Source organism: Mauremys reevesii, linkage group 5 (assembly GCF_016161935.1).
Source record: "Mauremys reevesii isolate NIE-2019 linkage group 5, ASM1616193v1, whole genome shotgun sequence".
Lineage (NCBI taxonomy): Eukaryota > Metazoa > Chordata > Testudines > Geoemydidae > Mauremys > Mauremys reevesii.
This window is the reverse complement of record NC_052627.1, coordinates 6,358,864-6,376,217: the sequence shown is the minus strand read 5'-3', so window position 1 is coordinate 6,376,217 and position 17,354 is coordinate 6,358,864. Positions and strand designations below refer to the sequence as shown.

At 46.5% G+C, this 17,354-nt stretch overlaps 1 long non-coding RNA gene across 3 annotated transcripts in view; it reads right to left on the bottom strand.

Annotated features, from left to right (window-relative positions):
- LOC120406695 overlaps positions 1–17,354 on the bottom strand; it is a 71,153-nt gene that overhangs the window by 24,727 nt on the left and 29,072 nt on the right. The window contains exons 3-5 of one of the 3 annotated variants that reach the window (XR_005599486.1): positions 15,829–15,982; positions 11,864–11,969; positions 5,830–6,394 (exon numbers count right to left, since the gene is read on the bottom strand). This is a non-coding gene — a long non-coding RNA (uncharacterized LOC120406695). Of the gene's footprint in view, positions 1–5,829; positions 6,395–11,863; positions 11,970–15,828; positions 15,983–17,354 lie in introns of those variants that run through there. The other 2 variants (XR_005599487.1, XR_005599488.1) reach the window with 2 other exon arrangements.

Genomic DNA, 17,354 nt, shown 5'->3' with positions numbered 1-17,354 from the left:
TTGTGGGTTATAATGCTTTGCTGTTTTCCTCTCACCTACGGAGAGGGCTCCTCTAACTCACTGGCACCAACCGACAGACAGTCGAGAAGAGAGCCATGCGTTCACCACCCTCTAATAAGCTGGATTCTGCAGCCATGATTTGAACTTGCTGCCCCCAAAAGCAGGGTCAGGGTACTGAAGCAGAAAGCCTCTGAACATGGAGCTATCAGGCTGCCTACAAGCAGATTAGGGAGAAACGAATTTCATCAATACCATACCTTCTTGGGCAAAAGGTCACAATGAAAGAAGGGATTTGTACGATATTCCTCTCTTCGTAATTGGCTTGGAGCCGCTTTCCACCACGCACATGCAGGCATGATGTCAATAAAAGTCATGCAAAAGCAGAAACTTTTAATTATTTTTAAAAAGCCTGCTTAATCTTGGATAGCTGTTATTTGAGCCGGGCAAGTACTGATAAAAAAAGAATGGCCAGAAGTTTGTTGGAATAAAACCCCATTCATTTGCTTTCACACTATGCACGTCCCAACTTACTCTCTCCCTGAAATTTAATGCAAGAGAATTTTTGTTCACAAGAATGTTTGCAGAAAGAGAAAATACCATAAACAAACATGGAAATGTTACAGGAGTAGCGGCGCTTGAAATGTCATGGTACTGTGATCCAGTAAAGGAGCAGAAATGGTACCGTGTGCCCATTCCCATAGCAAACAGAAACTGCACAATGTCAGCTGACCAATCACACAACATGAACAGTGACGATTTGAACTACTAGTCACAGCAGAAAGTTTCTGGGCAGTCAACAGACTGAAATATATTCACAGGACACATTTGATGACCAACAGTTTTGAAAAATCAACACATTTGGAACAATCAAAATTTGATCAGGAATAAATGACAAAGAGGGGCTAAATCAGTTACATAAATTGCTCACCATCATCACAGAACTCTGGTTGCATCATGTTTCAAGAAACCACAGGTTAAAATAGAGACAGACCTGCGTCCAAAGACTCCAGCCACTTGGGAGAGAAGCAGTCAAAGCCAGGACTTCTGGACATTGCGGCTATGTCTACATTGCAATTAGACACCCATGGCTGGCCTGTACCAGCAGACTCGGGCTAAGGGGCTGTTTAATTGCTGTGTAGATGTTCTGGCTCGGGCTGCAGCCCAAGCTCAGGCACACACACACCCCACTGCAATTAAACAGCCCCTCAGCCCAAGGCCCGCAAACCTGACACAGCTGACGTGAGCGAGCCTTGGTTTTTAACGCAGTGTAGACATACCCTGGGTGACCTTTCCACAGTGGTGACGGGACTTGCCCCACCCTGGGCTGATTGGCTGTTTGCTCGAACTCTCCCGCTCCCATTGCTCAGAGGCTACGGCTGGGCTCGGAGCTAGGGGCACCATTCCCAGATCATGTACACCTACTCGCACTAGCTCAGTGAGACCGAGTACAAATAGTAGCGTACGCCTGGCAACCGCTGGACCCTCTGGGTACATACTAGACGCGGCCTCTGCTGCCACTCCCCTTAACAACAGCATTAGTCATACTCCCGCTAGCTCTTATTGAGTCAGGGCGAGTATGTGCACATGAGCTAGGATTCACGCTCCCAGCTCGTAGTGTGGACATGGCCACAGCCAATTCACCACCGCTTCTCGCCCTTCTTCCCCCCTGCCCTGTCTCCCTCCCCTTTTCTTTCCATTTAGCTGATCCTATTCTAACTAAACCCATCCAAAATCATGGAACTAACCTGCCGTTTGCTGCCAGGCCAGCGTGCATTCTGCTTGTGTATTCTACCCCTTCTTCACCCTGTGTCCGTCGGGTCTATTCGGATTGTAAGCTCTTCAGGGGAGGGACCACCTACAACTCAGTGTTTGTACAGCACCTCGCACAATGGGACGCCGTCCTTAATGGGGCTTTGGAGTGCTACTGTAAGAAATCCATTAAATCAATGAAACTATCGATTCGTGCTGGTCAAAAAGTGAGAAAGCCTGTTGGTGGCAAATTTGGAGAATGTAGACATAGCTGTTATTCTGGGGGTTTCAAGGAACCATTCTTCTTTGATTTGAAATCTTTCATGACTATGCTAACAAGTGTGCATGACTGGCACTGTGCAGTGGGGTGTTTTAGATAAAGAAATCTCCAGCCCACCTCTGGGAGGTTTGCATTGTCCTAAAACCCCTAATTTTTTTTGAGGGGGAGGGATTTTCAAGAGCATTCATCATAAGACTGATTCGTCTCCCACTGAAGTTGCCAGGAGTTTTATCCTTGAGTCCAATGGGAGAGATGTTAGACTAGTCCTGAGAGCGTTAAAAAAACCCACCCTGCATCAATTTTTGGCCCTATGGAGCTCGGAGGAAATATCTGCGCTGGACCAAATATGGTTTTATTTCAGTTAAAAATATGGCCCAGATATGAACATCTGCCTGCAGTATGTACACAGATCTGTTTGCAGCATCAGTGCCATTCAGGACTTAGTTCCTCATTGCAAAATGTTTCACAGTTACTCTTCTTTACATATAGTATTAGTACTAACCGGACAGAGAATTTATGAGAGGCAGAGTGGTTTAGCACACAGGGTGCAGAAGATGTAGGTTCTAGCCCCTGGCCTGCTGGGTGTTTTCAGGCAACTCAAGTCACTGCACCTCCCTGTTCCTCAGTTTTCCCATCTGTAAAATGGGGATAATGATCCTGAACACCCCCCCACTCTAAAGTGCTTTGAGTAAATATGGCAGGCGACCAGCTTGGCTCAACAGTGAAATCCTTGCTCGTCTTAAACACAAAAAAACAGCTTACAAGAAGTGGAAGATTGAACAAATAACCAGGGAGGAGTATAAAAGTATTGCTCAGGCATGCAGGAGTGAAATTAGGAAGGCCAAATCACACTTGGAGTTGCAGCTAGCCGGAGATGTTAGGAGTAGCAAGAAGGGTTTCTTCAGGTATGTTAGCAACAAGAAGAAAGTCAAGGAAAGTGTGGGCCCCTTGCTGAATGAGGGAGGGAACCTAGTGACAGAGGATGTGGAGAAAGCTAGTGTACTCAATGCTTTTTTTGCCTCTGTCTTCACAGACAAGGTCAGCTCCCAGACAGCTGCACTCTGCAGCACGGTATGGGGAGGAGGTGACCAGCTCTCTGTGGGGAAAGAAGTAGTTCAGGACTATTTAGAAAAGCTGGACGAGCACAAGTCCATGGATTTCACTGTTGAGCACTGCATCCGAGGGTGCTAAAGGAGTTGGCCGATGAGACTGCAGAGCCATTGGCCATTATCTTTGAAAAATCATGGCGATCGGGGGAGGTCCCGGATGACTGGAAAAAGGCTAATGTAGTGCCCATCTTTAAAAAAGGGAAGAAGGAAGATCCAGGGAACTACAGGCCAGTCAGTCTCACCTCAGTCCCTGGAAAAATCATGGAACAGGTCCTCAAGGAATCAATCCTGAACCACTTAAAGGAGGGGAAAGTGATCAGGAACAGTCAGCATGGATTCACCAAGGGCAAGTCATGCCTGACTAACCTAATTGCCTTCTATGATGAGATAACCGGCTCTGTGGATGAGGGGAAAGCAGTGGATGTGTTATTTCTGGACTTTAGCAAATCTTTTGATACAGTTTCCCACAATATTCTTGCCAGCAAGTTAAATAAGTATGGGCTGAATGAATGGACGGTAAGGTGGATAGAAAACTGGCTAGATGGTCGGGCTCAACGGGTAGTGATCAATGGTTCCATGTCTAGTTGGCAGCCGGTATCAAGTGGAGTGCCCCAAGGGTCGGTGCTGGGGCCGGTTTTATTCAATATCTTCATTAACCATCTGGAGGATGGTGTGGACTGCACCCTTAGCAAGTTTGCAGATGACACTAAACTGGGAGGAGTGGTTGATACGCTGGAGGGTAGGGATAGGATACAGAGGGACCTAGACAAATTAGAGGATTGGACCAAAAGAAATATGATGAGGTTCAACAAGGACAAGTGCAGAGTCCTGCACTTAGGACGGAAGAATCCCATGCACTGCTACAGACTAGGGACCGAATGGCTGGGCAGCAGTTCTGCAGAAAAGGACCTAGGGGTTACGGAGGACGAAAAGCTGAATATGAGTCAACAGTGTGCCCTTGTTGCCAAGAAGGCTAATGGCATTTTGGGTCATTTCTAGCAGATCGAGGGATGTGATCATTCCCCTCTACTCAGCACTGGTGAGGCCTTATCTGGAGTACTGTGTCCAGTTTTGGGCCCCACACTACAAGAAGGATATGGATAAATTGGAGAAAGTCCAGCGGAGGGCAACAAAAATGATTAGGGGTCTGGAGCACATGACTTATGAGGAGAGGCTGAGGGAACTGGGATTGTTTAGTCTGCAGAAGAGAAGAATGAGGGGGGATTTGATAGCTGCTTTCAACTACCTGAAAGGGGGTTCCAAAGAGGATGGATCTAGACTGTTCTCAGTGGTAGAAGATGACAGAACAAGGAGTAATGGTCTCAAGTTGCAGAAGGGGAGGTTTAGGTTGGATATTAGGAAAAACTTTTTCACTAGTAGGGTGGTGAAGAACTGGAATGGGTTACCTAGGGAGGTGGTGGAATCTCCTTCCTTAGAGGTTTTTAAGGTCAGGCTTGACAAAGCCCTGGCTGGGATGATTTAGTTAGGGTTTGTCCTGCTTTGAGCAGGGGGTTGGACTAGATGACCTCCTGAGGTCCCTTCCAACCCTGAGATTCTATGATTCTATGATTCTATGATCTGCTGATGAAGCGTGCTATATAATACCTATAGGTTATTATTAATAAGACCAAGCCAAGAGGAACTCCCCAGAAGCGCTCCTAATACAAATCATTTAGAATACCGAAGACCTTTCAAACAAAGCATTTTTTTCTCCCCCCCCCCCAAAAAAAGGGGGGGGAGGGCGACAAAAAAACCAAAACATTCAGGATTTCCCGCCCCCCATCACCCACAAACCTCCACAATGAAACATTCACTTTTCAGTGGCAAAACAAAACTAAGGAGATAGGAAGAAAAGCTGGGTGGGGTCTAAATAAACCCCCCCCACAACGAACATTTTCTATACAAATGCTTGCCAAAAAAAATCAAATACATGAAAAATCTTTCTCTTTTCAAACCCATGGAGTGAAAATTATTTTGGCATTTAAAAAAAACATGTGAACCAGTTCTACAATCACTCCTATAGAAATGAGATACTTCACCCTGCAATCAATTAGCATATACTCTCTCATCTGAAATCCCCCAAATCCTTTTGTCATGCTGTGCCGCTTCTCCAAAACAGCACCTGGGATTTAATGACCAGAATTGCACACACAGTCTTTCCACTGGGAGCTCTGTCGTTCCAGATCATTACTCAATATGAAGAATCTCATTCAAATTAGCAAGGATTCCTGAAGACATTATTATATAGCATTGTAACTTCATAACTCAGCCCTGATCTTGCAAACAGCTGCTCACGTGTGTAACGCTTGGAACTGTCCCCAGTGCACCAAGTTAAGCATGTGTGTAAATATTTGCAGGATCCGGGTGCTATGTGATTGCAAGACACAGCTCAACGCCCTGCAAAGAAAGCTCTGCAGAAACTATGGCTTCTGTGCAATATATAAATAACCCATTTTCTGTTTCCTTTGGGAGGAGGATGCATGTTTATAAATGTGTATAGATTTAAAATAAACACCGACAAAACAATACATAAAAGAGGAGCCAAGTGGGAAAGAGAAATTAGTGCATAAGCCTATTTTAAAAGCTGACAAAGACTCAAGCAATGTTTTCCCCTTTTAATACCGTGCAACCACTATTTGCAGAGCACAGAGAAAAAACGAGCTTTATGTTGGGTCTGTGGACCCATGGGCTTTATCGGTGGAAGGGATTGTGCAGTTGTTACTTTTATTTTCCTGACTTGATTCTGCTTGATCATGTTCCCACAAGTTCTCTGTCTGACTTTCTTTCCTTTCCTGAGCGCTGTTTGGTAAAATCCCCAAGATGCTCCCCTGCACCTGTTCTGTATCTTGCATTTCTTCCAGTTCTGGAAATCAGTGGCTTTCTTTGCTTTCATTCTACATGCACTGTTTTGTATTTTGCTGGGCAACAAGCCATGCTGGCAGTGATGTTGAATTTGTTTTATTCAGTGGTTTTCTTGTCATACATGTATAAAAGTTATTTCCCCCCCATCTCTCGTTCGAATGTTGTATTCCCCTCTGTTTTTCTGCAGTTGTGCAGATTCTGGGTTTGCTTTATGACCTGCTGCTCAGACTGGGAGTTGGCTGATGTTTGCCTTGGGCTGCTTTCTCGTACAAAAGTTATATTTCTCTTAGCTTCAGCAAAATTGGGATTGTGTTGGTTTTTTTGTTCTAAGTAATCGCAGCTTGCACCTGGTCTTGAGTACTTTTGTTTTCGTAGATACCACTTGGAAATCTGGCTTTAAAGAAAAGATCAGGCAGAAACCATGAAAAAGAACAAAACCAATAGCAAAAACTATCATGTATATCAGAGCAATTAAAATAATATGATTATTGTATGGACATGTCTGTTCTCTTCCTTTAGCACAGGCTTGAGTCTCTCCCCCTCCCCCAATTGAAGACAATTGGCAGCTGAATTGGATTTTAGTCTGGAATGTTCAAAGGAGCTAAAAGGGAGTAGGTGCCTAATGCTATTGAATTTTGGCTCCTAACTGCCTTAGGCTCCTGTGACAACCTCCTCCCCTCCCTTAAATCTTACCAAAGAAGGAACTGCGGTTTAAAGTCTCAATTGTGAGGGTCACCCAGAAGTGGTGTCAGAAAAGGGCTCATTGGCCATTTTGCTTGTAGCTAAAAGATTTTTGAAACCCCGCCATGCATTCGTTAGCTCCTCCAACGCCTTTCCACACGTGTTGCTCTCGCTCTCTCCTCCTCTAGCACGTACCTTCCTGGCATCCAGACACACTGCACCATGCAGTACCTTGTGCAGCCACGGCGACTTACTGAGAGACACAGACCCCACTGCTGTCTTACTCGCTATAGGAGGCATTGGTTTCTATCCAGACAAGCCGTTTGCAGTAACAGATCACAAGGAGCAGCGGGATTAGAGGAGAACGTTCAGCGTGTAGAGCAGGAATGGCCGAGCCCCACGCGGCTCTTTTACAGTTAAAGGGTGGCTCACGGAGCTCCCCATGCCCCCACCCCACCATTCTCTGCGTACCAGACTGGGAGTGGGGAGCTCAGGGCTTCTGCGCTGCAGCAGGGTTGTGGGGCTAGGGCAGGGGTGGGCAAACTTTTTGGTCCAAGGGCCACATCTGGGTGGGGAAATTGCACGCAGGGCCATGAATGTAGGGCTGGGGCAGGGGTTGGGGTGTGCGAGGGAGTGCAGGGTGTGGGATGGGGTGCAGTGTCCAGGAAGGGGCTCAGGGCAGGGGTGCAGGAGGGGTGTGGCGGGGGCTCAGGGCAGGTCGTTGGGGTGTGGGGTGCAGGAGGGGTTTGGGGTGCGGGATCCGGCCTGGCCCCGCTTACCTGGAGCGGCTTCGGGGTGGCAGCAGCGTGGGCCCGAAAGCAGCCGGCACTACATCCCTGTGGCCCCTGGGGGGGTGGTGGAAGAGGGTTGCACGTGCTGCCCTCGCCTGTGAGTACCTTCCCCGCAGCTCCCATTGGCTGTGGTTTCCCGTTCCTGGCCAATGGGAGCTGCGGGGGAAGGTACTCACAGGCAAGGGTAGCATGCAGAGCCCTCTCCCCCGCAGGGGCTGCAGGGACATGGTGCCGGCTGCTTCTGGGAGCAGCGCAGGGCCCACGGCGCCATGGGGATGGCAGTCCCACGGGCTGGATCCAAAGCCCTGATGGGCCATATCCGGCCCACGGGCCGTAGTTTGCCCACCCCTGGGCTAGGGGCTTCTGCCAGAGATAACTGGTGCCTGCTGAGAGTGGGGCGGGCACAATTTAAAGGTTCCCCCCAAGAGCTTGAGTCATGCCCCACCAAGCGTGCCTCCCCTCTTACCCTTAGTGGTCCCTCCCTGCAGCTGCCAGGTGTTAGCGCCGCATGGAGAGGCAGCAGCAAACAGCTGGGAGCTGCACAGAGGAGCCGCTGCTTTACCTCCATGGGAAGAGGCAGCAGCAAAAGCAGCGGCTCTTGCCAGATGTTTGCCATTGCCTCTCCCCATGGTCCCAGCTGAACAGATGTTCAATGGCGTGCAGGAGGCGCTGGGAGGGAGTGGGAGGAGCGGGGACAGGGCACGCTTGGGGGAGGGGACGGAAAGAGGACGGGTGGGAATAGGTGGGGTGGGAAGAGGTGGGGTCTTGGGGTAGGGGTGGCATGGGGGGGAATGGGGGCAGGAAGAGGGGGGGCAGGGGTGAGAGGTTGGAGGAAGGGGTAGAATGGGCATGGGGCCTGGGGCTGAGCACCCCCAGAGAAATTTAGAAGCCGGCGCCTGTGCAGAGCAGGGCAAAAATCTGGGGTGGCCTGGGCCTCCCTACACGTCACCTCTAGCTTCTACCCAGCAGGGAGCGGAGACTTGGGGCTTTAGCCCCGGCAGAACTTCTGAAGTTGGTTGTATGTGGCTCGGAGGGTCAGTGAGGTGCTCCCCTCCCGCCCCGGTGTATAGCTATGTATTTGGTATCTTTCTGCCACCCCATTAAGTCTCTAAAGACTCTGGCATCTGCACAGAGGCAGCTATTGTGTGTTCAGCAGGGTGAGCCTGTTCGAGCAGAGATGCACACGGCTGCTCTCACTTCTGTCCTTTTCACGGTGTTTTTCTCTCCATCTGCAAGACTGAAAGTGCTGAGCTCCACTTGTGAATGGAAAACACAACCAAACCCAGCTGGAGGGGCCTGCCAGAGGCCCAGTCTGCCAGAGCGGGATCCCTGGCGCTGGATCCCTGCGGCACTATGAGCAGGTGATACGGAGCCAGGTCCCCGTGCAAGGGGAGTCCCTAGCTGACTGAGCCATCTGTCTGTCCCCTTTGCACTGCTGGATTCGAAGAGTTTGGCCAGTTATAAGCATCCAACAGATACATCTACAGTGCTGTTGCTCTGCATTTTGAGAGATCCTTACGGTACATTAATAGTGCTCTTTGACCATGGTTCCAGTTCAGGTGGAATCAGATCATTGACCAATCTTTAGTACGGTGGCTGGTGATTGGCCTGTTTCGCATTTTAGCACACGATACTGATTGTGCCCCTGTAGCACCCAGGAGCTCTGTTGTTTGATCAGGACCCTGCCGGGCTAGGCCCTGGACAAACACAGAACACAGAGACGGTTCGTGCCTCAGAGACCGTCTGCTCGCCGCATTCGTCATGCCACACACCAGGTGCTGAACCTAAAAGAGGATTTACCTCATGCCTGGCTTGTTTGCCAAGAGCACAGAGGATGGAAGCTAGAAGCTAAATTCTGACTCCACAAAGAAAGGCCCCCATTACGCGGCCATGGTGCCACTATTGTATATCTGTAGCCCAGCCCGACCCTAAACAATCTCACACAAGCAGATTATTCCTCACAGCAGCATAAATGATCTGTGGAAGTGGTTGCCCATAGTGTCCACTGCTAGGGCGGAAAGCATCCCAGCAAAAATATGCAGGCTGCACCATTCATCTATAGCTCCTGCTGGCGAGAGTCCCTCCAGCTCTTATTGCAAAAAGCTTGCAAAATAGCCTCTCTCTCGGTTTCAGGTGACCTTGTATACGGGTGCTGTTTCATTAGCAATGGGTGATGCGCCAGGCAGGCAGAGTTGTAGAAAGGAGATCTTGGGAACAAAGGCTGAGTGGCCAGCATTGGGGCTCCAGCGTTTGAGAGCTAGCAGTCTGGACTCCACTCACATTTAAAAACTCCCTGATATCAATGAAACTAGATCCCTTCTGAAACCTGACCTTTTCTCTCCCAGGACAGGTGGTACATTTCCTGTATGTGCTCTCTTTGCTCTACCTGGGTTCCTCCCAAGCTTTAAAAAATGGGCATGATGTAGCAGAAAGGGCCCCTATGCATGCCCTAACCACCTGGGTTCAATTCCAGCTTCTGCCACACGCTCCCTGACTTTGGGCAAGTGGCTTAATCTCTCTGTGCCCTACCTGCAAAATGTGGGTACGCATCTCTGCCTTTCAGGGGCAATGAGAGACAAACTCATGTGTGATGGCACACACAGATACAATGGTAAGGAGAATTCAAAATGGCTATACTGCTATTTAAATGTGAAAGTTGAAGTTTCATTTGCTAAATCTTACCCTGCACACCTCCCATGTTTAACTTTACCAGGAAGATTGTCCAACTACCTATCTTATTCCTAAGGAAATGGCTGCATTATACTACCTCCAAAGGAGAGATTGCCCACAGAGCTTTGTGGTCAAGTCTCCATGCAGTGAAGGGGGAGGGGGAATTCCACTGAGGAAGTTTCAGAAGGGGAAATGGCTATTTCTCCAGCAGAATCAGGTTTAAACAAAACTCTGCCCAAGATCACAGTGTTTAAGCTAACAAATTTCAGAGCTTTGTTAAAACTGCTTGTAACATACGCTGCAAATAACACTTTGCTTATTAGTTTTCATTTCAAGTTTTCAAGGAACAGAAATAATACTTTAAAGGATAGATGCTCCCACCCATACTGATGCTGAGTAGAGGTTTACTCCATGAGTAAGCCTATGGCTTTAATACCAATGCACAACTATACCTAGCTACACTCCCCCATCTCTTTAAACGTGCATAGCTTTCCTGTCCATTTATGTACAGTATACGATTTGGAGATGGCCGGAAGATCACAATTTGGTTTCACTGCAACTTTCAAGATTTCAAAATTTGGTTTTGTTCTACAGTGGCATGAAACCAAAACCTTCTAAGCATTTTTATGAAAATGGAATCACATAAAAATGTCTGGTGCTGGATTGAAACTGGAGCTTTGTATGTAATACCTACTCATCCAGGCACTGCCTGGGGCATAGAGAACTCTGGTTCAAGTCCCGACACTGCCTGATTCAGAGGCAAGATTTTTGAATTCCACTCACTTTGAATCAGGGTCCGCCACCTCCCAGACCAGCATCCTAATCACCAGGCTACAGAGTATGACTTTTGCCTCTTAAAAAGCCTTCCCGATGAGAATGTCTTCAGACCCAACACTTCTACATGAAACGTTTCAGTTGTGGCCAAAGAGCCTATTTCAGTGAAATGTCAGTCAATTGGAAATGTTCCAACTAGCTGTAGTATCGTTACAGTATTTTATCAAAAGTACTTCTTGCCAGCATCAGGGAATTTGACTGAATTACAGACTAGACTTTGTTTAGGGATCCACAAATAAAATGCAGTCACCTCCAGGACAGAATGTGCGGTCCAGGGACTCAGCTGCTTCAAATCAATGTAACTCCACGGATTTATATCAGCTGTGAGTCCACCCCAAGATGTCCAATCTTGTTATTGCTTACTAAGCCAGAAGATGGAACGTAGATATGTGCAGAGGTGCTTCTGATATTATGTGCAGCTATCTAGGCATTAAAACACATACTCATTTCCTTTTTTTTTTTAAGGTTATGCATTTGAAAAATTTATGGATCCAATCCTGGGAATTTTGCCTGTGCATGAAATATAGAGCGGGCCCAAACCTTTTAGCCAACAGCTATAAAAAACAAACAAAAATAAACCAAATCTTGAAGGATCCAAGAAGTTATACAAGAGGTGGAAAATATTACAATTTGGACTTTTAACCTTTCTTTATACTTATTTATACTCTAAAATTCTTATCATGCTGCAAAAGGGAACATGCACTTCAGGGAAAAGCTATTTTGCAAAGTCAGAGTAAATTGGAATGAAAATAGATAAAATCTTCTCATAGTTCAACGTTAAGAATAATCACACAGCAATCTGCCATCTCGTCTATAGCAGCATTACAATGAAGGACATGCTCAATCTTTCAAATCGTTCATTTCTAGAGTGGCTTATCACCTCCTACCTCTCAAGCTGATCCTTCTCACTCGGTTAACGTGCTTTGCTGTTGACTTTTCCCTTTCTTTCCTCTCCCCTTTGGAGCGTTTGATTACACCAACCGCTGTGGAATCCTAACATTAAGATCTTGGTCAGTATGAGAGGGAAAAACTCATTTTCAAAATCTCTTTGCTTTGACATGTATTATTAAACACTGCAGAGAGGGCTCAGTTTTGAGCAGCATGCACAATTGGAGCTAGATTTTCAAGAGATCTCAGCTCCCATGTAAGCACCTGTAGTGGGGTGCATACCCTCCTGAATCCCTCTTCATGACCAGGGATGGCTCTGCATGACCTGTTTCAGTTTCCCCTTCTCTCAGGGCTCCTGAATAAACTCCAGCCCAGCTTCCTCATGGCTCACACCACCCCAGCTTGGGTCTGGTTTGATACCAAACAGTTCAAAACAATCCTCAAAGTCCGTCACCACAAAACAAAAGCTCATACATAGCTCTGGTGCCCTCAGCCAGGCCTGGAGCTCTGCTTGTCCCAGTCTTCTCCCAGCATCCACTCCCTGCCCTTCCTAGATGGATCTCGACCTTCTTCATCTCACTTGCACGCTCTCAGGCTCAGGGAGGTCAGCTGACAAAACCCCCTCTGGTTCATGAGGGTCTCCTGCTCTCTGCACAGCTTCTTTTAGCAGCACCCTGACCTCCCTGGACTGACAGAGGTCAGTGGATAGCCTCCTGCTTTATAAGGCCCGGCTGCCTTCCCATAAACCCAGCTGGACAGCAGGTGCACTGGACCCTACATAAAGGACCGCGTCCAAGTGAAGTGGCCAGGTTTTCAAAAGGACCCAGCACCCAACAGCTCATGACAAATGGGAGTCACTGGGTGCTGAGCTCTTTTGACATCCTGCAGACTCATGTAGGTGCTTAAATAGAAACTGTTGGGGTCTGAGTTCTTCTAAAAATCTCTCTCTGCTTTAAGGGGCTTTTTTTTTTAAAGTTTACCTTCCACCTCCCCTTTTACAGGTTCCTCAGCAGGTTCGTATTCTGTGAAGTGTTTTTGTTTTTTCCACTTTAGTTTTTGGATCAATTTGTGCAGTGTATTTGTTGCTGGTTTCTTTTAAACAACACCTGATGTCAGGGACGGCAGCTAACGTGGCACAGTCCTATATTTGATCATTCTATCTCACCTCAGCTGCTTGGTAATATTATAATTTGATTATTATAATAATAATAATCCTTTTCCCTGGTGTTAGGTGTTTGCTCCCCTCTTAGTGGTGTTCGAATTCTGACTCATGGCTCTCATTCCAACCTGATTAATACAGACACATTGACTTACAGTAAACAGCCATGGTTTCCATAGGAACCTCCTACAGCTCCTGAGAATGTGACCGAGCCTGATCTGGATTACAGGGAAGATATTAGCTCACCCCGGTGTATATGCAAAACTGATTACATGGAAGTGTCCGTGTCGCTAATCTATACACGTGTTCCTGCATGAGCATGTGTGAGATCTGTAGTATGAGCACACAGTAATGGTTCTATGGAAACAGAACCTCAGCCAATCCATGTGCAGGGATGCAGTACTGTGGCTAACCCAGAGCAATGCTTAGTTCTCACTGATGCTCTCTGATTGGCTGAAAGTGTTTAGGGGTCAAAGTTAATTCTCAACAATTCCCAGGAAGAGTGGCAGAACTGGGCCCAAAGTAATCATGCTAATCTCTCTACTCTGATTGGCAGTAGCCTTTGGGTTACATTATCGGTCAGATGATTGTAATACACTGGACCCTCACTTGAACATGGGATTTGGGATCCATGCACTGGACTGCGTTAAAATGAATTGCAATTAAAGTAATTAAATTTGGGATCCATGGCCATGACTCCGTTATATGTGAATTTGAGCTCAATAGACGCACGTTCTAGCAAGGGTCCGGTGTAAGGTCCCCTGATCCTGTTGGGCCCATCTGGGCAGCAGCAGAAGAGAGGGCACAAGAAACCCTTTAAGTGCAGCTGCAGCATCACTGCTCTCACTGTGTGTGAGTGGCGCTGCAGCTCCACAAGCTCTTCCCGGGGTGGGGCAGCTCCATCTGCCCCCTCTGCAGGGCTGTAAAGCCCAGAGTAGCTCTCTTAGCTAAAACTGTTGTTTAAACAAGGTTCTCACTTTGCAAAGTCATTTGGCAGTGAAGTGACATCAGCGCTCTCTATGTGTAGCATCACAGCAAAGGCCACGGCAACAGCATCTGCTGCGATGAGGTCACAGCCGACTCGAGTAGAAATGTAACGGAGAGGTGAAAGGTTTAAGGCGTTAGTAAATAAATGAAGAAGAAATATACATTTTAATATAAATTTCACTAGGAGGATGGTGAAGCACTGGAATGGGTCACCTAGGGAGGTGGTGGAATCTCCCTCCTTAGAGGTTTTTAAGGCCTGGCTTGACAAAGCCCTGGCTGGGATGATTTAGTTGGGGTTGGTCCTGCCTTGAGCAGGGGGTTGGACTAGATGACCTCCTGAGGTCCCTTCCAACCCTGATATTCTATGATTCTATGAGAGTGTAGATGGGCACGGAACAGGCTTTCTATGAAAACTTGATTCAGGAAGCATTCTGATTCAGGCAAGCACTTAAGCACATGCTTACATCCCATTGATGTCAGTGGGGGAGCTTTCCAAAGGTACACGCGTGAGCTGAAAATGCTTAAATCCTATTCCTTAATTCAATGAGTCTGAAATGTTTTCCTGAACTGGGGCCTAAATGTTCTTGTTTGAAAAACTGGCCACAGTCTCTCTGCATGGATTAGTAATAATATCCATATTACATTCATATTGAGCCCATAATAAGCTCCTCCTCGGTAGCATGCCAAGGGAGTGTGATACGCTCAATTTTTTATTCAAACACTTAGGAAATTATTTTGATTCCAAAACTAATTACCTGGACTGTATCTTAATCATTCTGCTTAGTCTTACACAGACTGTAGGCGTGCTATCATATGAGTCCCTAACAGACTGATATATTTCAATTTAAACCTAACTTAATAATTGCTGTGCCAATTAGTTAAAATGTAAGTAGGAAAAAACATTGGATGGAAGCATCTTAATTTAAATATAATCCATTAAGTAAAAACTGCTATTCTAATTAGTGATAATGTAGCCCAATTAGGAAATAAAATTTGATTGGTACATTGGAATTTAAACTTAAGTAGTAACTGCTATTCTAATTAGTGAATGCAATACGTTTAGTGCAGAGTTTTATCTGGGAGAAGCATGTATACAGTAGAGATGGCAGTGCGGGAGGATGCAAGAGAAGAGTTGGATTGTTGGAATCTCTGCTGAAGACATCTGATGGCCAAAAGTGTAAACTATAGGAGTGGCTTCTGCTTTTCTTTCAGCTGGCTGTTGTTAAACGTGTACACCTTATTTCCAGGCTGAATTTGTCTAGCTTCAACATCCAGCCACTGGAGCATGTTAGACCTTTCTCTGCTAGATTAAAGTACCCGTTATTCAATATTTGTTCCCTATTTGTTAAAGACTGTAATTAAGTCACCGTTTAACCTTGTCTGTGTTAAGCTTAAGGAGCTAATTTTTTGAGCGTATCATTGTAAAGCAGGTTTTCTAATCTTTCTATCATTCTTGTGGCTCTTCTCTGAACCCTCTGCAATTTATCAACATCCTTCTTGAATTGTGGACACCAGAACTGGACACAGCATTGCAGCTGCTGTCACACCAGTGTCAAATATAGAGGCAAAATAAGCTCTCTACTCCTACTGTAGATTCCCATTTATACACCCAAAGACTGCTTTAGCCCTTCTGGCAACAGTGTCGCAGTAGGAGCTCACGTCCGGCTGATTGTCCACCATGACCCCAAAATCTTTTTCAGAGGCCCTGCTTCCCAAGATAGAGACTCCCTCCCTGTAAGTACTGCCTTCATTCTTTGTTCCTAGATGTATACATTTAGCCATATTAAAACACATATTGCTTGCTTGCACCCAGCTTACCTACGGATCCAGATCACTCAGGATCAGCCACTTGTCCTCTTCATTATTTACCACTCCCCCAATTTTTGCATCATCTGCAAACTTTATCAGCGATGATTTTATGTTTTCTTCTAGATCACTAAATATTAAATAGCATCCAGCCGAGAAGCAAATCCTGCAGGACCCAATTAGAAACACACCCATGAATCAATTACATTTGAAGACTTATCAGTCAGCCAGATTTTAATCCATTTAATGTGGGCCATGTTAATTTTTCATCTTCCTGGTTATTTACTCAAAATGCCATGTGGTACCAAGTCAAATTCCTTACAGAAGCCTTGTGATCTCCCCCAAAAAGGTATCAAGCTAATTTGACGGGATCTATTCCCTGTAAACTCATGTTGATTGGCATTAATTGCATTGCCCAACTTTAATTCCTCGTTAATCAAGTCCCCTATGTGCCACTCCATTATCTTGCCCCAGGATCAATGTCAGCTGACTTGCCTATAATTACCTGGGTCATCCCATTTAGCCTTTTTTAAATATTAGCACATTAGCTTTCTTTCAATCTCCTGGAACTTCCCCAGTGTTCCAGACTTATTGAAAATCAACATCAATACCTTTGTCTGTTACAAAATCCTCCGCTAGTGGAAATGTAGGTGTACGCCATCTTCACCCACCCCTAACTTGAAAGATGAACTTGAGAATTGACCTTCCCTGATGCATCCAGCAATTAGCTACTGGGCCACCCTGCACCTCCACCAGCTTCCCAGACCCTCCCCAGCCCAGGCTGTTGGCGGTCTCTCTAGACACTTAACACGTGTAATTGAGTGCAGCAGCTCAGTCCCAAGTACATCAGTTCCCACCCACCTGGCAAAACTCTTTCCCACCCTGTTGGGACAAGAGTCTTCATCCACCCCCAGCAGGGCAGGTCACCCCAAAATATGCTACAGTGAAATTGGAGCGTAGACACTCAGGTTCAGGTTAGAGCTGGACTCTGAGGCTTTACCCCTTGCTGGGTTTCAGGGCCTGGATTCCAGCTACAGTTCAAACACTTGCATTGCTAGTTTTAGTCACACAGCCCGAGCCCTACAAGCTTAAGTTAATTGACTTGGATTCTGAGACTTGGTGCCGCAGGTTTTTCTTTGCAGTGTAGACATCCTCTGCAGCCTGTCTTGCAATACACAGTCAGATTTGAATGCAGGAAATCACTTAAGCATTTGCTTCAAATCAATCCATCCCTATGCAGCAAAACACTTAAGTGCATGTGCTAAAGTCCCATTGACTTCAGTGAGGCTTCAGCATATAGTTAACTTTCAGCACATAAAGTGCTTGGCCAAACAGGGGCGCTTTCTTGAGCCTCACTCAAACAACGCCTTGGCCACCTGCTCAATGAACCCTGAGTTCTAAGCTACTAGGCGCTTGCTGTTGTGTGCGTGGTTTAGAAAATGAACACAACACTGATGTCAGCGACTGTAATATGTTTTTTAACAACAGCTTTTTGGCCCGTCTTGTGTGCAAGCTGCCCGATTCATTCTGCTCTCTTC